At 49.5% G+C, this 22,160-nt stretch overlaps 1 pseudogene; it reads right to left on the minus strand.

Moving 5' to 3' along the window:
• Positions 1–10,527, minus strand: part of LOC110302348 (piercer of microtubule wall 2 protein pseudogene) — a 52,294-nt pseudogene extending 41,767 nt beyond the window's left edge.
• Positions 10,528–22,160: the final 11,633 nt, after the last annotated feature.

Raw genomic sequence — 22,160 nt, forward strand, 5'->3', positions numbered from 1 at the left:
TTCCCCCTCCAAGGTCTCTCTTTCAGGAAGTATAAGCTGGAGGCTCAATGGATATGCTCTCCCATGACCCAGCCCCTAAGATGACTGTAGGGCCATAACACGGTATGTGGTAATTTGTTACAGTTACCCACACCGACTGGTATCTGTCCTGACCACCCAAAGGGGAGCTCTCACAACCACAAGCTTCTGCCCCTTCGGTACACACCACACAACTTGGGTACTGTTTAAAGCTTGCCAGTGTGGTTCCCAACCCGAGAGGGAGCGGAGGCTTTCTCCCCGCTCCCCTCCCCTTTCTCTGCTTCCCCTCTTCTTGATCCTTACCCCTTCCTCTTCTTCCTCTTTCTTAGCCTCTTCCCAGCATCCACCAATCCCTTCCTTGTGGAGGAGGAATCCTCCACAGTCCCCTGTCCCTATGGCTAAAGGATGCACCTGACTAGTGGATGGGAACAAGGGATGCTAAAGACAACCCCTCCTATTCCCAATCCAGCTGCTAATCCTCAAGTCAGGGCCCTGTTGCTTCTGAGCACACCACTGTTTTCTGCAGGACAGTAGAGAACAAGGGGGCCAGGAACCCCATTCTTTTGTTTTGTTTTAATTAGATATTTTCTTCATTTACATTTCAAATGCTATCCCCAAAGCCCCCATACCCTCCCCCTGACCTGCTCCCCATCCCACCCACTCCTACTTCCTGGCCCTGGCATTCCCCTGTACTGGGGCATATGATCTCTGCAATACCAAGGGGCCTCTCCTCCCATGATGGTCGACTAGGAAGGAAAGACCACCCAGAGATTGCCCCACCCGGGGATCCATCCCATATATAATCACCAAACCCAGACACTATTGCATATGCCAAAAAGATTTTTCTGACAGGACCCTGACATAGCTCTCTCTTGTGAGGCTATGCCAATGCCTGGCAAATACAGAAGTGGATGCTCACAGTCATCTATTGGATGGAACACAGGGCCCCTAATGAAGGAGCTAGAGAAAGTATCCAAGGAGCTAAAGGGGTCTGCAACCCTATAGGAGGAACAACGATATGAACTAACCAATACCCCCCAGAGCTGTGTCTCAGTTGCATCTGTAGCAGATGATGGCAACTCCTCATAGTCTACTATATCCTACTGTCTGGTCACAAGACATGACCTGGCCAATCCTAAATGCTCATAGCCCTGTCCACAGTGATTGGCTCAAGAATGAACACATGACTCATGACCTATTCTGTCTTAGTCCATCTCTGGGGGAGTCTATGTGTGGTCACTAGGAGAAAGAAGCTGTCTCTTCCACTATACCACTTACCATGATGTGTGCTGCTGGCTGCCTTGCCCCAATTTCATAGAGAAACAGCGCAGAAGACAGACAGACAGACAGACAGACAGACAGATAGACAAGTGTGAGTATGTGTGTGAGTGTGTGTGTATGTGTGTGTGTGTGTGAGTGTGTACTGACAACATTGGTTCCCTGATCCTTGAGTCACCTCCCTTCTCTTTTCTAGCCACTGAGGTCCCTGTCATTTCAACTCAAAAAATAGATAATTGACATAAGAACATTCTCAGATCAGCGCAGCCACATGGGGGCTGGGCCACCTCAGGTAGTGACAGCTCCCCAGGAAGAGCTGAACTACCTCCTGCCAGGGACACTGAGGAGGAGATGCCTGGATCCAATTGTGCCAGATAACAGCTAACATTCATCAAGTACCTGGCGTTTTATAACCATTACCTTGGCTGGCTTCACAATACCCCTGGAGGAAGGTGTGACTTCTTCCATTCCGTGGATGAAGAAACAGTCTCATTACCATGCCAAGGAAGAATACCAGGCTGGAGTGGTGTCTTTTTGACCCCAGAGCCCATGCTCCACAAGCACAAAGATTCAGAAGCCCTGGGCTCCCCTTTTCCTCAAAGCTTGGACACCTCTGGAGTGGGCAAATGCAGACCTGGTTTCTGCAGTCAGCTCAGCAGCTCCTAAATAGGGCAGTCGATAGAGACAGAGCAGCGCTGTGTCCAGGTGAGCAGAGAGGCACATGGCCCCAGCTGGCTCTGGGGACAGGCTGTCTGCAGAAGCACAGGAGTGGAAGAAACCCAGAGGGTGGAGGGGAGGGGCCTCTGGGAGGGGGCAGATGAACAGTAGCCCTGGAGAAGGGGCTCTGTGCTGTTTTGTGTAACACAAGTGCTCCAGCCTGATGGGATCTATGGGCTTCCTAGAAACAAGGGTATGTACAAATGCAGGAAGCTTTGCACACAGTTTCAGGGATGTCTAAGACACCCCCTCCCCGGAACCATACATGGAGTCCCAGTTGTTGAATTATGAGGCCCTTGAGAAGCTTGCAAAGTGCACAGTGGCCTGCCCCAGCCTAAGGAGTCATGCCAATAAAACCTTAGAGAAGCCAGACTTCTGTCACCCAATTATTTTACCCGGCCATGTCCAGCTGAGAAAGCTGGTGGCATTTCCTTAACCCTTGGACCAGTTTGCTGACCCAGGACTCCCCTTCCTCCATTTCCTGCGGGGGGGGGGGGCTTGACTTATGCATAGTTCCTGTTTATGCTAGCCCAGATGAAAGTGCTCGGATGAGGAAGAACAGGAGGGGGAGGGCTATGGTTATTCCTCTCTCCATTTCTATCTCTACCTCCACACTTCAGAAGAGATTGAGTGTCACAAGCTAGCAACCCAGTCAAGGAGGATGGAGCTGTGACTCAGGGTGGGCTGATGAGGAAGGAGGGTGAGCAGCCAGGGAGGTGGAGGTAAGAGGAGGAGGGAGGTGGACAAAGGGCAGAAATGGAGATGCTTGGAGAACCTCTGGTCTCAGGCCCGAGGTGGGAGGACCTGCTGGGGGGGGGGGGGAGGTGGCGGGGTGGAGGTCAAGCCTCCACACCAGTCCTCCACATTCCTCCCCCCAATCCCTTCCTTCCTAGGGCTTTCCCCACACTTTAGGCCTCCTCCATCTGAGCAGCCTGTCCTGAATCTCTGTCTCCTTGGCCTCTGAAGTGTGACTCTTATCTAGAGAGCAAGGCACTCAGCGAGTCAGAGACGGATTGGTCCAGAATGCTTGTTGGAGAAGTCTGGGAAAGCTCTAAGAGGGGTGTGTGAGGTGTCTGCTTCCCATCTCAAGCACCCCCACCTGACCTTTAGCCCCATGCTTTCTCTGGATTTCCAAAGCAAGGCATCCTTTCCTCACAGCAATTGTTTGATTGATTGCCTGTCTGCCACCCTGGCAGGTTAACACACAGTTCACAGTTATGTCACCAGTCACTAGCACGATGCTGGGCATGGAGTACGTACACCATATCTAGAAGGTACCTCCCCAACATTTGTTGGTAAGAAGCTCTGGTCACACACACAGTGCATCTGGGGAGAAAGTCCCATGTGAAGTGGCATAGGTGTGGGAAACGCCCTACAGATGGGAAAACAGGAGGCCTGCGTTTGCTTTAATTGCCTGCAGCTTTGGAAGCCTCTTCTTGGACCTGGTTAGGCTTACTAACCTGTGATTCTAGCACCCACAAAAGAGTTTTTAAAAGTATCCCGATTAATACACAGGCATCTTGACTCACCACCACAGACGCTGGCAACTTACCCTTTCCTTTCTACTTGTGGCCCGGCACCATGGGTATTTTTATCTGTACATTCCTGGTCTAAAAAGAGCCTATCTCCAGCCTCTCATCCAGCCATGTAAGGGCTCTATGCTCACAAAACTAGCTAATTAATCAATATGCTCACTCATTTGCTCATCCCAAATATTTATGGAATGCCTACCGTGAGTCAGAGACAAATCATATTTCCTTCACTGTCTTTGTGGGAGGCTCAAGGAAAGCTGGTAGGTACCAGGAATGAGCTGCATGCAGCCTGAGTGACCCCTCCCTCCTCACCTGCTCCACGTTGTTGCCCCCACTTCTGTTAGCAAAGGGACTGCTCTCCCAAGGGCTCGTCCTAAGGCATACTTACTGACACTGGAAGGAGAGGCCACCAATCTAGAGCTGTTACCACAGTTAAGGTCAGAGCCTGGCCTCGGGCAGCCCCCACAAGCATGGCTGCCTGTCCTCAACTGGTCAGTTAAACAAGCAAGAGCAAAAGGCAAATCTGATTGATGGATATGACCACAGTGGGGGAGGACAAAGAAGACTAGTGATGCCCGGGTCTTTCTTCTAAGCCCTGATGTAATGTTTAGGTTTAAATAAAGAGCATGAGGGATCTGCAGCTAAACAATCGTAGTTAAGGCGTGGTTCCTCCCTTCTCCTCCCACCTCCTCCTTCTTCCTCCTCCTCTTCCTCTTCCTCTTTTGTAGCTCCAATAGCTCCTGCAAAGTGGTTTGACAAATTGTCAAACTATGTGAAATCTCCTTCTGGGAGACACCCCCTCCCCGCTGACACCAAGGTTCAGCCTGTTCCTTCTCCCAGAATGTGATTTCGGGGAAATTCCAATTTCTTGGGGTCTGTTGATTCAATAGTCTGAGAGTCAAAGGGAGGGCACGGCGTCTCTTAACAACATCTTCACTTCTGCCAGGAAAGGTTCAGCGAGGTGACTCTGCCATCAACCCTGAGGTTGGGTGCTATCTGGGGCTCTGTGGACTCTGAGCTGCTGAATCCTGAGCACTGGTCTAATGAGCTTTTCCCCTAGCATCTGGATGACAGGCAGTGTCTACACTGGTACAACCCCAGTAAACAGGACATTCATTAACACATAGCCATACTAACAGCCAGGACCTCCTTCCAATAACCCCGGAAGCACTCCAGCCTTGCAAAACTCTCATTTCTTTTATTCTAAGGTACAGATGAGGGTCAGGATATTGGTGTGCAGGATCCAGAGAAGTGTGTGTGTGTGGGGGGGTATTTCACTAGTGTCCTCCAGACCAGATCATACCAGTTCAGGGGTGGTCTGCAGAGCCCTAGAGAGGGGAATAAGGGACAGCTTACTCCTGGCTATGTCCTGGTGGTGACCTCTGAACCAAGCTGGGCTAGATGCAGTGCTAAATTTGGTCAGCCCACTTCACCTTCTGCTTACACAGCTAGGAGCTCTACCTGCTGAGGACCCCAACCTTGACACTGACTTCAAAGATTCCTCCTCCGGTTCCAGCTGGGATTCCCTTACTGCATGCTAGTCTTCATAAAAAGAAGAGTAAAACAAACAAACAGACTTTGTTACTACACTACGGACACCTAAGTTAAAAAAAAAAACTAGAAAATATAGTTGTTCAAAATTAAAACAAAAACAAAACCTACCATTGCTAATGGATACACATCTTAACCTTACACAGAAAAATGCTGCATATTATTTGCAGATATCAGATTATTATGTTCCTATCAGTTTTGGTTTGGTTGGTTGGTTGGTTTTGTTTTTTTTGAGACCTGGTCTCACCTAAGCCCAGGGTCATCTTGAACTTGCTATATAGCTGAAGATGGCCTTGAACATTTGATCTTCCTGCCCCCTCCACCTCCCAGTGCTGAGATTTCAGGTGTGTGCTACCATTCCTGGGTTTTATGCAGTGCTGGGGATTGAACCCAGGGCTTTGTGCATAGTATACAAGTGCTCCAATTAGGTTACATTGCTAACTCCTCATATTAGGTTTTCAATTAACATATTCCTAAATAAATCTTTCATGGTATTAGGTGTCACTTCTTAACATCTGGTCCCTGCGATACCCGGCTTCCCCCTTCCTCTGGCTCCTGTCTTTACCTCTTATTCATCCTGACTTTTCTGTCTCTTTCCTGATAGCAAACGTCTTTGTCTTTTCTCTGCTCAGATACACAAATCACTTACTACCCTCCAATTTTAATTCCCGTTCATCTAAGACCCAACACTTGAGCTTGCTGGGTAACCGTCTAAAAACAACAGACTGAGTCAGAGGATGCCGGGGGTGGGGGACTGGTAGAGTGCTTGCATAGCATGATGCTATACCCAAGGAAACATCAACACCACTGCCACCCAGTCTGCTCTAGTTGTCTGAAGTCTTCAACTCATGCTGTCTAAACACCCTGGCCTTCCTTCTACTGAGACCACTTAGAGGTCTCCTCTACCTGGGGACACACGTGTCTTATATGACAGGAGTAATCCCAGGTTCACCTGCACACTAAGAGTCTTTCTTTGTGAAGATCTCAGGCTGCTTCTCTTCCCCTCTTACAGACTGCCATCAACCCGGCCTGCGGCTATCCCGCAGCCACGCCCACAGCCACGCCCACAATCTCCCAGCCGCCACTAAGGTCCATAGAGAGCTCTGCAGCTCTCCTTCCCTGACTGGTTCCTCACTTCCCTTTCTGCTTTCGCTCATCCACAGTCACATAAATGTTGGCACTTTGTTAAGTTCTGTTGCTCTCGTTTAGCATTTAACCTCCTCTGAATTTCACCCACACCCACAGTTTCAGCTCATCATCCCCGCCCTCAACCTCAATGCAGGGCACAATCTAAAGACTTCTGGGAATCATGGTGGCTTAAATGCAGGTTTACAAAACTACCCTCCCCAAACTTGACAGAAAGGAACAAAAAGAAACAGAAATGAGAGAAAAGGCTGCCTCCAGGGCCGAAACCACAGCACGGTACTCTGCGAATACAAACGGAGATTTAAATAGAGGCAGGCCTTCCTCTCACAGGGGAAGATGCAGCGCGATGAGCATCAACAGACTTGAACTGATAAACTCAGTGTGATGCTGACCAAAAATACCATTCTAATTTTTAACAAAATCAAGTTGTTTTAATGAGATAGTTAACTTGGTAAGAAATCTGGGCAAATTCTTTAAGAAATGGGTAGTAGTGGGGAGGGGGTGTGGGAGTGACTGAAGAAACATTATCTTGTCCTGCTCTAATCCTAACTCCACATTGTGTCTGCTCAGGTGATTTCCAACCCTCCTCCCCTGAACAACAATGAATGTGCCCGGTAGCACATTAAGATCTTTCCAAGACCCGGACCATGACCCAAAGCATAACTCACACCTGTTATTGATCTGATTGTGAGTCCTGCCTTTAAAAACCCCACATCCCTGAGCGTCAGCGTTTGATTGCCAGATCAATAAAGAACTTTGGCTTTGTTATTTATATGTGGTAGCCTGTAACTTTCTCAGCTGGACCAGAGCGGTAAATCATGTTGATTTAGGAGAAAGTTGGGCAAGGAACAAACATAGGAAGTTAATCAAAGCATCAAATAAAGAAACCAGAAATAAATATCTACACACCTATAAACATGGAGTATTTGAGAATGGGGACATTGCAAATTAGTGATGAAAGATGGGTTACACACACACATACATGAAGACAGGCTATACAATGAAACAGACGTATACAGTCAAGCCCAACTCAGACTTATCTGCTTAGTTTGTCCTTAGCTTGTATCTTTCTTGTGGTGCATGTACGCTAGAAGGGCACCCTTCCGCAGAGCCCAGCTCCTAATCCTCCATGGGAGGATCTCTTGTGGGTAGTCAAAGCCAGTTCTGTGTGAAACCTAAGTCAGAGATCATCATGGAAAATGCTGGTGGGGAAAATTCTGTATGGTGGACAGTGCCAAACAAAAGCAGTGACCACTGGGAGGAATGGATGTTTGTAGCAACAAACGACAAAGCGATGACTAGCTTCCACGTAGAATGTGTTCCCACACAGGTCATGCTCCCATACAGAACGTGCTCCCACATAGGACGTGCTCCATGTAGAATGTGCTCCCATACAGAACGTGCTCCCACATAGGACGTGCTCCCACACCTCAACAAGACAAAGATAAAAACGGATAAAAACTGGGAAAGAACGGAATTGCTTAGAATCCTTCATCTGCTCGGTGAGATTATGGAGGGACATGGGGAGGGGCAGTGGGCTAGGAAAGTGACATGACAAAATGCTATCAGACCCTCTCAATCTGTGTCTATAAATACAGTTCCATTAACACTCTAACCCCAAGCCCCTGCTGTTTCTCTCCTCACACATCCAGAGCCTCTGCCCTCTCTTCCTTCTCTGCCACAAGTATTTCTGGGAATTCCAAAAACGGAGTGCAAACGCTAAGCCTTACCCGTCTGGAATTCTTCTGCCCTAGTTCAAACCTGCTGCCGACAAAGCCCCTAGAAATAGCCTGAGCATGTCATCTGATGGTGGCCTCTGTGTGGCTGCTGCCCTGAGCAGATGCTACCTTGAATATTTCCAAAGCCACCACTCCTGGCCCAGTAGAGATGAACATGGTTCCTCTGCTTCTGCCCAGTAACCAGCTTAATCCAGGGCTTAATCCAGGGACAACAAAAGCCAGCAGTGAAGACGAGGGACAGAAGACGACTGCGCTTCCTATGATGGTTTGACAAGTCACCACATACTTGGTGGCCTAAAAGAATATGTATTTTACATCTGGGACACGCGGCTCACACCTATCACCCCACTATTCAAGAAGCTGAGTCGGGGTGGGGGAGGAGGGGCTTGCTGTGGAGTCACAGTCAGTTCATTTGTGAGTTCTAAGGCAGCCTGAGCTGTAGATTGAGACCCTGTCTCAAAAACCAAAAAACAAGGTCCAGAGAGATTGCTCGGTAGTTAAGAGCCCTTGCTGCTTGCGGTCTTCACTGCCAGAGGAGCCGAGTTCCAAACCCAGCAGCTCACAACTGTCTGCAAGGAGAGCTCCAGGGGCTCGGGTGCAGTCTTCTAGCCTCTTTGAGAGAGAGAGAGAGAGAGACAGACAGACAGACAGACAGACAGAGAGGGGCAGAAGAGAAAGCAAGAGAGAAAGAGAGAGAGAAATAAAATAAATATTCAAATGAATAAAAAACAAAAAAGAAAAGAAAGTGAATAATAACTTTTATAAATAGCACAAGGATTAATCAGGGATGGAGGAAACTAGGGAGTAGAGAATGACTAACCAGAACTAAAAATGCATGAAAAAAACCATATGGAATCATACTACTTTGTAAGCTAATTAAAATATAATTTCAGGAAAAAAAAAGTTTGGCAAGAGGTAGTCTACCTACATGGGCAGATAATGTCAACCCCAGAAGACATGAGTTATTAAAAATCCAAATGGGGGGTATGAAGTGCCTTCCTATGAGCTGTCGGTTAGGGAAAACTCAGAGGCCCCCTCCCCCAAACGATCCAACCTCTTGGTTCCCACCAGAATTAGATGTAGGACACTATTGCTGAAGACATCATACCCATGAAGACACCAGGACATAGAGAAAGCAAGCTGACATCAGACTCCTTGAAGCTTCTCCCTAAGCCAGAAGGTGCTACAGAAGGTGTCCCCAGCAAGGGGACAGTCGTCATTGATCTTACCCAGCAGTCGACCCTGTGTGCCACCAGAATAACTATCTTGTTGTTATACTAGGGTAACCAACTTCTTTCTGCTTGGATTTGAAAGATGGCATGGCTGTTATACTCATGAACTCATAGCAGCTGTGACCTGCGAGAGACCTGTACAATGTTGACCTGTCGACATTTGATCATATCAGGGAGAGAAGTTCTTGAGGCCCCATTCCTAACTGAGGAGCTATTGGACAGCTAATGACTGCTGGGGGGGCGGGGGACTCATTTTTCTTTTCTTTTCAACCATGCACCAGTAACTACTCCCTCCCCAATCATATTCAGGTAAGCAACATACAAACACAAAGACAGACGCACACAAACACACACACACTAAAACAGACAAGTAAGTAGAAGGGGGGCTTATTGGGTGAGGAGGGTAAATAATGGGGAAATATGATAAAAATACATCTAATACATGTATGAAATTCTCAAAGAATAATTAAAAGTTAATGTAATTAAAAACAAAATTCACATTTATTCTCTTAAAATTCTGAAGGTCAGAAGCCTGACAGAAGTTTCAATGGCTCCGAATCAAAAGCTTCTGTCTTGCCCTCTCCCAAGTCTCTGGGAGAGAATATTCCTTGCTTCTTTTCAATTCTATGTGCGTTTCTTGGCTAGTGAGCCTTCCTCTGTCCTCACAGCCTCCATGGTTTAATGGCTGCATTGCTTCATGCTCCGTGTCACGCCTCCCTCTACCTCTCTCTGTGAAGCCTGGAGATGAGGAGGTCAACTTGGATTACCTGGGTTGACCAGAAAAAAAAATGCAATGACACGGTCAAAACCTCTCTGTCACCTAAAGTGGCATCCATAGGTTCCAGGGCTGAGGATGCAGGCATCTTTGGGTACCATGATTCAGCCTACCCAACTGCAGATGTCTCCTCAGCATCCTCCAGGCTGTTCATCTCCTTCCTTCTTAGCCTCTGTTTTTACATGGAGGAAAGCTTCATCCATGCATATTCATAGGTTCAACCATACTAGGGAGGAATGCTCTCAGCACTGGATGTGTTAGGACCCAGTTGGGCAAGTGTCCTGTAATGGAGGTCAGACCACTAGTGACAGTGTTCCACAGTTAAGCCACTGAAAGGTCAAAGCAGACCTCCAGCTGGTCACCAAGGGAGCCAGTAGGAAAGAGAGGACCTAGCTACCACCAAAGGGCCTGGATCTCCCTGTGGCTCCTTTCCCATGACCCCAGCAGCTGTATCCACTCACCACTGAGTGCTGATATCAAATCTTCATACCTGTCACTACCACCTCTCCTCCAACATCACTGCTGTTGCCCATCACCATACTAGGCTCTCGGGCTGCAGAGAGATAACACTGGACATAGTTGTAGGCTGATATCTAAGTCAGTGTTGGAGTTAGCCAGACCATAACCAGAGTAGACCTAATCAACCCTGCGTAGGAATGGTGGGTGCACACAATCAGCCTTCCAGGAGATAATCAAAAGGAGCGTCTGCAGGCTGGATGGAGCCTGCTTTCAAAACATGGTGGGCAGTGTTTTAAAAGTTCCCCCATCAAGTGGGGCGTGGGAGTTAGCTCAGTGGAGACAGTGCTTTCCATGCAAATATGAGGACCTGAGTTCAATATCCAGCACCCACGTAAAAGGATGTGGGTTTGCTGGATAGGCTGCTCATAATCCCAGCATGGGAGGATAGAGACAGATGGATCACTGGGGCTTGCTACCCAGCCAGGCCAGCCCAGAAGGTGAGCTTCAGGCCAGGAGAGAGAGAGAGAGAGAGAGAGAGAGAGAGAGAGAGAGAGAGAGAGAGAGAGAGAGAGAGAGAGAGAGAGAGAGAGAAAATAAGGTGGGCACATATTAGAAAAGACACCAGAGGTTCTCTTCTAGCCTCCGTACACATGAACATATTTGTGTACCCACATACACAAACATGCACACACACACAGACTCACACACATATATTCACACCCACATATATATACACAAACACACACAGTCCTTAGCAAGTAACATATCCATATTCTCTCTCTCTCTCTCTCTCTCTCTCTCTCTCTCTCACACACACACACACACACACACACACACACACACACACCACATGACAACCGGGCCCAGTATTACCCCATGATCACTATCAGAAAGCCTGAGGGGGCCCCAGCCCTGTGCTGGGGAGGGAATGCACTGGCTGCCGGGAGGGCTGTGGACACAACTGCCGCCAGGCCATAAGCAGCTTATTTGCAGAGTTTGGGCTTTAGCCTAAGGCCAGTGGAATTCATTGAAGAGTTTAAGCAGCTATGGGCAGATTTACATTTTGCAAAGCCATTCTGGCAGCATGCTGGATAATGGATTAGAGCAGAGCAGGGCTGGAGTCAGGGAGGACAGACAGCCAGGAGGCCAGATGCTGAAGTGCAGACAGGAAATCAGCTGGAGTTGTGTCAAGGGACCTGAAAAGAAGTAGTCATATAGGGTGGGGGGGGGGAGACTGGGGAGGGAGAAAGAGTGGGACTTGTGAATTAAAGAGATTTAGGAAATAGGAAGGAGTTGGGACCCATGCCCAGGTTTCTGGATGGATAATAGTCTTCAGTGAGTGTGAAGAGCAGGGGTCTTTGGAGATATTGTGGGTGCTTAGACACTTAGTGTATGAGGGTGGGGTTGGTTATGTGATTTGGTGGGTAGAGGGCCCAAGTATGCAAGCCTGATAACCTGAGTTTGAACCCAGGGAGTTCACACACACACACACACACACACACACACACACACACAGAGTTAAGTAAATTAAAGAGTACAGGGTGCTGGGCATTGGTGGCACATGCCTTTGATCCCAGCACTTGGGAGGCAGAGGCAGGCAGATTTCTGAGTTCAAGGCCAGCCTGGTCTACAGAGTGAGTTCCAGGACAGCCAGGGCTACACAGAGAAACCCTGTCTCAAAAAAACAAAACAAAACAAAAGACAAAAACAAAACCCAACAAAAATAAACAAGTATAGGGTGCTTGTAAGACATCCAAGAGACTGTTGAAAAGGCCAGGAGACCACTGAAAAGGCCTGAGATGTTAGCATGGACAGTAAGCAGAGGCAAGAGCTTGGCTGCAAGTGACCATGGACAGAGATCTCAATGGAAAATACAGATCACTCACAGAGTCAAGGACAGAGTTCTTATCTGAGGGCCCAACAGAGGCTGCAAGACTGGAGTGTACCAAGAACTGATCAGAGATGTGGGAGGGGTGGGTCAAGAAGTGAGAGACAGCAGCACTGGACTGCACCTGAGGTCAGGAAGGAACGGATGAAGGTATTCTTGGTACTTGGGACGTCCTTAGTGGTCTTGCTTAAGATCTAGTGAGGGTAAAGCTGATTGCTGAAGGCTGAGGAATGGGGAGGGATAAGGTGCTGAAAAAGAATGGCATATGATGTCGTCGAGAAGTTTATATGGGATTGGGAGGGAAGAGCAGAGGTACCAGGAGCACTTCTGGACAGCAGAAGCTTGCTACTGTCAGGAAGGCTCCTACTGGAAGAGGCAGGGATTTGGGCACAAGTGTTCAAGAGGAACTCAAGGGCTCACTAGAACTGGGGACAGGGACCTAGCTCAGTTGACAGTGTTCTAGCCTGGCACTCATAAAATACTGGGTTTGATCCCCAATCCCCAGCACCACATAAAACTGACTGTGGTGGTATATGCCAGCAATCCTAGCTCTGAAGAGGTAAAGGCAGGCAGTTAAAGTTATACAGTTACTCTTGTCTATAAACTGAGAGGCCAGCCTGGGCTACATGAGACTCTGTCTCAAAAAACAAACAAACAAGGGACTGGAAAGATAGCTCAGCAATTAAGAGTACTAGCTGCTCTCCCAGAGGACCCAGAATCCATCCCCAGCACCCACGTGATGCTCACAGCCTTTGGTAACTACGGTGTCAGAGATCTAATGCCTCATTGGTACACACGTGGTGCAAATGCATACAGACAGGTCGAATACTCGTATACATAAAATGAGCAAACCGAAAAACAAATTAAACAAACACAACCCAAAGAGTTAATGGGTAGATTTGGTTGAGGACACAGCTGATAGAGGAAACCCAACCTGATTGCTAAGCAGCACAAAGGCACATCAGGAACTGGGTTTGAGGAGGCACAACCTCTGCAGCTGTGTAGTTACCTCTGTGGCCTTACAGGGCAGCTAGTCAGTGCACCTCCTGTGGGGAGGGTCAGCGGTTGGGTTGATGCAGAGCTAAGTGGGCATGCTGACAGAGGAGATAGATGATGAGGTAGGGAGCAGAAGACACTGTCATCATAAGACTGGGATGGTGGATTGTGGAATCTAAGCTGGGGAGGGGAGGTAGAGAAAGGGGAGGGGTGCACAGGCAGGCACTGGACAAGATAAAGCAAGATGGATACTCAGTACGTAGGGCAGGTTTGATCCAGCGATAGCTTTTGCAATAGGAAAGCATCCAGCCTGAACTGGACTCAGCTTCTCTGAAACAAAAGGCAGCTTTTTTAAAGGCCGGGCATACAACAGGAAATCCGTGAAGGAAGAGGCAGGGGCTTTCCCCAAGCAGTGGGGACCACCTGGGGTTTCTACGAGGTGTTTAGAAAGTGAGGCTTCTACCATCCTTCAGCGTCTGGGAGACAAGGGCCCTATCTTCAAGTGTTGGCTGGAATGCACAGCGAATCCTTCTGACAGCTTTGAGCTTTCCCAGGCGGGAGCCACACAGGGCCAGAGTCACCATCCTAGACACACAGTACTGATCTATTAGAAGCTATGCCAGTGTTTGTTTAAGTCACTTAGTGCAAGTGTTTGGATAGAGTCACCCTGAGCTAAAAGCGCTTCTGAGGTCCTCTCTGTGTCCTCGAAGAGCAGCAGAAAGCACAGGGCTGAGCTCAGACAGCCAAGCTGAATTTCAGGTGTTAAAGGCAGAGTCTTTCTAGGCTGGAGCTGCCTTGAGGATGGGTAATCAACTGAAGGACACCGAAAATCAGAAAAATCAGGACCAGAGATGACAAAGAGCCTCTCCCAGGAAAGCAGGGATGAGGAGGGGTGCACCAGTCGTGGGAGTCTCCGAGGAGCAGGCAGGTGGGTGGGGCTTATAGGGAAATGATATCAATACCTCACTTCCTGACCGTGGCAGTCTGGGAGAATACACATCCAGTCACCCAGGACAGAAGAGTGGCCTTCTGTGACGATTCCATGAGACAGTGACTTAAAAACAAACCTGAACATAGTCCTTGTGGTCAGAGTCTCCTGGATGCCACAGAATGAAAGGATGTCCCCAAGGAAGTGTCATCCGGTTCAAGTATGAAGGTGCCCTCTTCACTGACAACCTCTCTCAACTTCAAAACTGCAGAGAGACCCCCTCAGCTGTGACTGAGAACGCTCCTTGTGGTAGGTAAGGATGAGAGCCAAGGCTAGGTCAGGTGTCACTGCCCAAGGCCCCAACGATCTTTGTCTAACCTCAGAGCTTAGGCAACCCAGTCAAGCATTTAGAGCCTCAGTTTAATCATCTGTGAAATGGGGATAATACCACTTACCTGACCGAATTTCTGTACGGGATTACACGAGCTAATCCGTGCTGAGCCCTTGGCGTGCTGCCGGGCACAGAGCAAAGGCTCTGCAAGTGTTAGTTATCCTAATCATGAGCGCATTTACTCTTTAGTATACATTTGTGTCCCTCACAGAAGCATCTTCACACACCAGGGAAAGGACTGTTCATAGCCATGGAAGGCTCACTGTCACCTTGACCTGAAGGCTTTGCAATAAATCACTTGGGGTTTCGCAGGTAGCCCTACCAATCCATACCTGCACCTAGCTCATTGTATAAATTGCTCTCTAAAAAAAACCACTATCAAGAAACAAAGGCCCAGAGAGCCAGAGTGGCAGTCAGCTCGCCGGAGCTGTTAAGTCCAGACAGAATCACTTTCCTGTCAAGGAAGAACTCAGTACAGTACCACAGACGCCCGTGGTCCTGGCTACTCCAGAAGCTGACACAGAAGTGTGGCTTCAGCAAAATAAATTTCAGGTTAGCCTGTGCTACCTCATGAGAATTCCTTATCAGTAGCCTGAAAGACATGAAGGAAAGAGAAGGGAAAGGAGAGGGGAGGAAGAGAATGGAAGATGCAAAGAAAAATAGGAGGAAGGGAAGTTCATACTTCAGGGGTGTCATGGATGGTCACTTAGCCCTGTTGAGTGATGGACCAGTGATGCAGAGAACTTCACCTTGGGGAGTGCAGGATGGAGGAAGGGGCTCACTTCATCAAGGCTTTGGGCCAAACAAGCAAGAAACTGGCTTTGGAATATCACCCTCAAGGACATATTACCACAAGTCCAACTTCTACAGGCTCCACATTTTTAGGGCTCTACCACCTCCCAGAAGTGCCACCTGCTGGCTACCGTGGCTTCAACACGTGACTTTGGGAGGGCATTTCCGATTCAGAGGATAGCGGCCATGGACCTGCCCACAGACACACAGCCATCCCATGGCACACAGCAACCCTAGGGAGCCTCCCTCGGCTCTCTGTTGGAGACTCCCATCTCAGCTTCAGTGCACAGCCCGCCCGTGTTTCCACACATGCCTGGGCCTGGCTGGGCCTGTGTGTTGGCGCTGTCACCGCCAACTGCTCTGTCGACCGTGGGAGTATGGGCCTGGGATCCAGGAACTGTTGTCCCAACTCTGACTGTGGTTCCAGATTTAGCCATATTTCTGTCTCAGCTCCTGTCAAAGCCTCACCACAGGCCTTGCCATAAGACTAACTACAATCCCCTTCCCAGCCCCTATCAGGACCTGTCAGAGACTCCTTCACGGCCCCCACCACTGGACTTGTTAGACCCTCCTTCCCGGCTCGTCAGGATCTGTCAGTCACTGAACCCGTCAGAGCCACTGTCAGTCCCAGTACTAGCACAGTCTCTGTCATAGGACTATTTCCTGTCAGTCCCCTGTCAGAGTCCCTGCACAGAACCTGCCAGAGCACCTGTCACAGTCTCCTGTCACCCACAAAGCCTCGAGTACAGCCTGGATCACAGCCCTTGTCACAATGTCTGTCACATCCTCCATCACGGTCTCTATCACAACCCATTACACAGTCAGTCTCTGCCAAGCTCTATGTCATAGCCTTTATCACTGCTGCTGCCATAGTGTCTGCCACAGACTCCATCACAGCGCATCCCCTGTCACATCCCCTGTCATAGCGCCCTTCAGAGATCACATCAGTGCAACGCCAGGGTGTCTCAGCCCTGACTGTTGCATCTGCCACAGTCCTGTCACAGGTCCCATGTCACCGTCTCTAGGATGACTTCAGCCTCAGTCCATCAGAGCCCTTATCACAACCCAAGCCACAGTCTCCACTGCCCTCTCCTTGGCTTTGCCTATTCTCCTGGCCCCACAGTGTGGCCAGCAGGGCACAGCTCTCATTACACAGCGGAACTGTCTCTCTCTGGAAGGCGTCCAGCGGAAGGCTCATGTAATAGCAGGTTACCCTGATGTGCAGGGCTTGTGGGAGGAAGGCTGGGCCATGGAGCCTGTACAAAAGATGTACGTCCCAGGGAGCTGGAGAGTACAGTTCCCAGACTGGCACCCGGGGCTGGCTGTGTTTACCCTTTGCTCCCAGGGCTCAGGGGGCAGACTCTGCTTCCTGGAGGATGACCGACCAACCGAATGACTCTATAGCCCTCTCCATCTCCTTGACTCCACTTGAGTCTCCAGGGGACAGGGATGCAGTGTATTGTTTCCTGGCTTACTCTGCACAGCTAAGCCCAAAGTTAGGTTCCCAGGACACACAATTCAATGGTTCTTCCAGGATCGAATCTTAAGGTGCTTTCAGGAGTTCCCTCCCCGTTGTCTTCTCCAGAACCAACCCATCTTGGTGTCCTTGTGGCTGTCTGCTCCTGGCCTATTCCCATTTGTGGGTCTCCCTGACCATCCTCTGCTCACAACATACCCTTTGCCTGGCATCTCCTCACTTGTCTGTTTCCACGTCTCCAAATTGCACCTGATTTCTCCAGAGACAGATTCAGACCTAAGTCCCTTGTCCCTCCTCCTGACACTCCTTCCTCTGCTCTCCAGTCCTCATGCCCTTGGGCCCTGCCTGCATTCTGTGACTTAGAGAATCTGTCTCATTCTCACCACAGTCTCTTGTACCTGAAGATGGGATGCTGAGTCTCAGAGAGAGGTAGGCGCTCAGTACATGGATAATCGGTTCAATGAATGAGTGAAAGAGGTTATGTCAGATTGGGGGAGAGGGAAGATAGGAGAAGAGGGCTGAAGAGATGGCAAGGGACAGCATAAGTGTGAGCTGTCCTCCATGGGTCAATGGGAGTCCATAAGCCAAGTCTATTCCCTGCATCATCTTGGGGTCCCTGGAAAAGCCCCACATCCCCAGCTGTCTTCAGTCTCCATCCCCTCAAGTTGATCCGATTGTTCCCTTCCATCAGCTCATTCTATCTCTCCCTCCCTCAAGCCTCTAGACCAGGCTGTTTAAACTGTCCGTGTGTGTGTGTGTGTGTGTGTGTGTGTGTGTGTGTGTGTGTCTGTTTGAACCCACTGCAGCCCTGACAGATGGCAAGATCCAGACTTGGGGCTGAGGAGTCTCTTCCACTTACTTCTTGGCAGCTCCTCTCTGCTGGCACCTCAGGGGCCTTCCCTCTCAGTGCCCCCCTCTCCAGCCTGGCTCCCAGTCCAGGTGGCCCAGACGTCCTGGAGCCCTGGCAGGACACAGAGACATAGTCCAGGCCTGGCTGAGCTGTCAGCATATCATTTTCCACCCCATTCAGGGGCAAGAGGTGGCATGAGACCCCACCCATCCCCTGGCAGAGTCCTTAGGAAACGGCGGGTACACAGGACAGGAGGTAGCTGAGAGAACAAGGGCAGGGGAGCCATGGCTGGCCTGAAGCTGGAAGGGCTTTGAGAACTACTGAGCCCTGGTGCATACATGTATGAGGGTCTCAGGATTCTCAGGTGGGACCTTGTACCCAGGCAAGGGATGGAGGGTAGGACAGTTCAACAGCTTCTGCCCCTAGCTCCCAAAGAAATCAGGCAGTACTACCAAGAAGGCAGATGGTAAGCTCAACAAGAAGGGGAGCTGGCAAGGGTTTTCTGGCCCACTATTGCCTTAATGGGATTAGTGGGAGGGTGGACATGTCGGCTCACGGTACTTTTTATAGCCAGAATCTTTTCCATGCCCCAGTAGAATCCCCAGGAAACAATGGGTGCACAGGATGGGAGAAAAGCTGGTAGATAAGGAGCTAAGGCTCCAAGGCTGGCCTGTGGGTGCTAGGAAAAGGGGATAAGGAGGACCCACCACTCACCTTGTATGGAGACAGCAGATTTTCTCTTAAAACCAACTGAGAACAAAGATAAGCAGCCCTCCAAGATGGGTACCTGCCTATCATCCTATCCTCGGTAGATCCCACTGAGTGAATGCATTGGCAAGCATCACGGTTACCAAGCCGCTTCATCGTCAGCATCTCCTCTGCCCATAGCTTCATCCCTCCCCTGCCTCCTTCTTCTTCCCACTGCCCAGAAAATCACGCTCACATCTCACTTGTTACCTCCTCCAGAAATTCCACCTTGACCATACTCAGTGAGAGTATGTCCTGAGCATCTGAAATCCTCCCTATGGTCTTCGCCCATCCCTCTGGGCTGGCCTCATGCTTCAACCAGCGAGGCTTCTATCAGCCTTCTCAAGTACCGGCTCTGGAAGGCTGGGCACACCATGGGTCACCCAAAACTTGGACAGACTTGGCCAGCTGACTTACTCTCCTGCACATCAGTCCCCCTGCAGCCACCTCATGTGTCCCTCCACCTCCCAGGTGGGATACAGAAACCTGGTCTCCAAGTCAGGCTTTCAGCAGGAAGCCTCAATGTGCGTGTGTGACCCACTCTTCACTGCCTAGCGTGGCTGAGCAGGAGGTACACTGGGCAGGATCAGATCCTCACAGGAGAAAGAGGTGGAGCTGTGTATGGAGACCTTCACTCCTGTTTTCTGTGGAGGGGCGATCCTGATGGAAGGGTCAAGACAAGCTGCCTCTGATTCCACTTAGCTGCTGCAGGGCTTATGGGGGCGGGGTAAGTGCTCATGCCTGAAGGAAGCTCTCCCTTGGGGACCCAGCTAGGGTTTACCAGAGGTAACAGTTCTGTATAACAAAACACCTCTTCATCTCTACAAGAATTTTAAGATGAACATATGGATTCCAAGGGCCAAGCATCTCCCCAGCCATTGGTTGTTGCAGTCTTCACTCCAGATTCCATCATGGAATGTTAACTGAGCACCATAGGTGGGGTTGTCTGTTCCATGAATGCGTTTCCTCATTTAGTCTTCAGGACAACTGGTGAGGCAACTATTACAAGGGAGGAAGATGAGGTGCCCAGGCAGCGAGAGTCAGGGGGTGACTGAACCCCACAGCTTTGCCTCCTAGCTAGCACCCCTTGTTATGGTTTCCAGCCCGGGTCCCCAGGCTTCCAGAATTCTCTGATAAATGTTTCCAAAATGATTCTCCTTTGGGGGAACAAACACAGAACAGCACGCCAAGTCTTGTTATTTGGCCGAGAACATGAGGAAAACAAACAAAAGGACCAAACATACCTCCCAGCTCCGTGATTTCATAAAGTGGCATTGTAACACCGAAAATGTGGTAAGGATACTATCTCACAACACACAGCCTTCTAAGAAAAGACAGAGACAACGTTACACTTAAAATAGTCTACAATCTGCACACACACACATACACACACACACACACACACACACACACACACACACACGCCCCTTTAGCATTGTGCCTGCCCCTCCCCACCTGGGAAAGGCAGCTAGTTAACAGGGCAGAGTCTGACCTGTGGAAGGAATTGTTTTTGGAATTCCACCCACCATTTTCTCACTGACGCATTTGGCAAGTTGTTTAACCTCTCTGGGCTTTAAGCGCTCTTGTTGCAGACAGGAGAACACTGCCAAAATTTGGCCACATTTGGCCCAACTAATGACAGTTTCAGGTAGTATAAATAAATAAATAAAGCATAAAGTACTGATCACAGGGGCTATGGAGGCACTTCAGTAGTGTTCTGCCTGCTTGTATGTCTGTGTGAGGGTGTCAGGTCCCCTGTAACTGGAGTTACAGACAGTTGTGAGCTGCCATGTGGGTGCTGAGAATTGAACCCGAGTCCTTTGGAAGAATAGCCAGTGCTCTTAACCACACATAAAAATCCGGTTGTGGCTGTGCATTACAGCACAGAAGGGTGGGAGACACAGGAGGATCCTTGGGACTTGCAGGCTGCCCCCACCCCCACCACAGCTATAGGTTCAGTGAGAGACTCTGTCTTAAAAAACCCAATAGGGCTGAGAGTGCTAGAGCAGGACACAGACCTCTTCTTGGTCGGTATGTGTTTCTCATTAAATCTGATCCCCCTCCTCCAGGAAGACTTCCCTGACTAGGTCAGGCTTAGCGAGCTTCCAGATCTCTCTTGGGGAAGATGTGATCTAGCTTCTAGTATGTAGTTCATGAGTTTCTGGTTTTGTCTCTATTCCAGAGCACGAGTCTAACCTCCTAACATGGAGCCCACAAAGGTTCCCTCCTCTTCCCCTGCCCCTCAGATTTTGCTGGTACAACAGTAGATAGGTATCCTCTATTAATATCCTTACATGGAGGATACAGAAAAAGCCTCAGCCTCAATAGGGGGTTATTATGGGTCTGACTTATCCAAGTGTCAAATCTATACCCAGAGTTGGCTTTATATGGATCGTGCTAATTTAGTTGAAGGTGAGTGAGGTGTTAGAGGAAGAGTCAACAGGAGGCCCCTGGCCAGCATGGGACAGTGGTTCCTAGGAAACAGAATCTTAGTCATATCCTCATCCTTACCCCGGGGTTCCCTTTATCACCAGTAGTTAACTTTCAGGGTGCCTTGCTTCTGGTAGAATTGTTCTGCTCTTTGTATACCCTTGTGGTGGTGCCCAAGCTTCTGAGATTATGTTAGTCTTGTTTCCCTTCCCCTCCCCCGGCAAGGAACTTAATCCAGAGGCACAAGGGCTGCCTGGTGTCATTGATGTTCAGATTAATTAATGGGGACTCACTCAATAAGAACCAGAAGTGGAGACATGACCAATATTTGGGTTAGTCAGGAAAAGATGTCTTGTGTGTAACTGCCTTCCTGCAGCTGGGTCACTGCAGAGTGGTTTCTGGTGATCAGAGAAATTGTAGCAAGGGAGGTCTTCATACACCGGGCAGACAGGGCTCTCAGGCAGTTAAGAGCACTCCTCAAGGAGACCCAAGGACACTGAGAGATCGTGCCTCCCAGCATCTGTGCAGGGAACTGTCAGCTCAGAACTGCTCAAAAGTAGAAATGCCAGCTCCGGGTGATGTCATCACCCTAGACATCCCCACCCCCATGCGAAGTTCTGTGGTCCAGTGGATAGAGCAGAAAAGGCCCACCGCCCAAACCCTGCTGCCTTCCAAATCCCCACTCTGGATGTGTGTATGGACACAAGCGGGCTAAGATTTCAAATGTAAACTTCATGCTATTGCTCAGAGTAGAGGACCCCTTTGCCTTCTTGCCCACGGGTCTGTTTCTCTACTGACACAGACTCCAACCTTCTCTGGCCAGTTCTCCCTCTGAACCGCCCCTTCACCTTTTTTTTTGAGCTAATGTTGGGTGTTGGGCTGTACTAAAGTGTGGATACCTAAGCTATACCGTAGGCTTGGGATTTGCCCTTAAATCGAGAATGCAATACAGGGAGCAAGAAGACGCCCAGGTGCATCCCGACTGCCTTAAGAGAGGGATCAAATGGGGTGTCTGGGTGGAGATGGAACCCTCTAACGCTGGTGCACACAGATGTCTCTACTGGATGGAAGCACAAGGCGAGGGAGTCAAAGCCTTCCTCAGAGTGTCAGGTCGCCAGAGGAGCCTGCCCATAACCTTCTGGCTGCAGCCCGTTGGTCTTGGGAACCCCGCATCGAATTGCTCCGGGAAAGGCGCTGGGGAGTGGGTGGTGGGA

Source organism: Mus caroli, unplaced genomic scaffold (genome assembly GCF_978045245.1).
Source record: "Mus caroli unplaced genomic scaffold, Mus_caroli_1 scaffold_11, whole genome shotgun sequence".
Taxonomy (NCBI): Eukaryota; Metazoa; Chordata; class Mammalia; order Rodentia; family Muridae; genus Mus; species Mus caroli.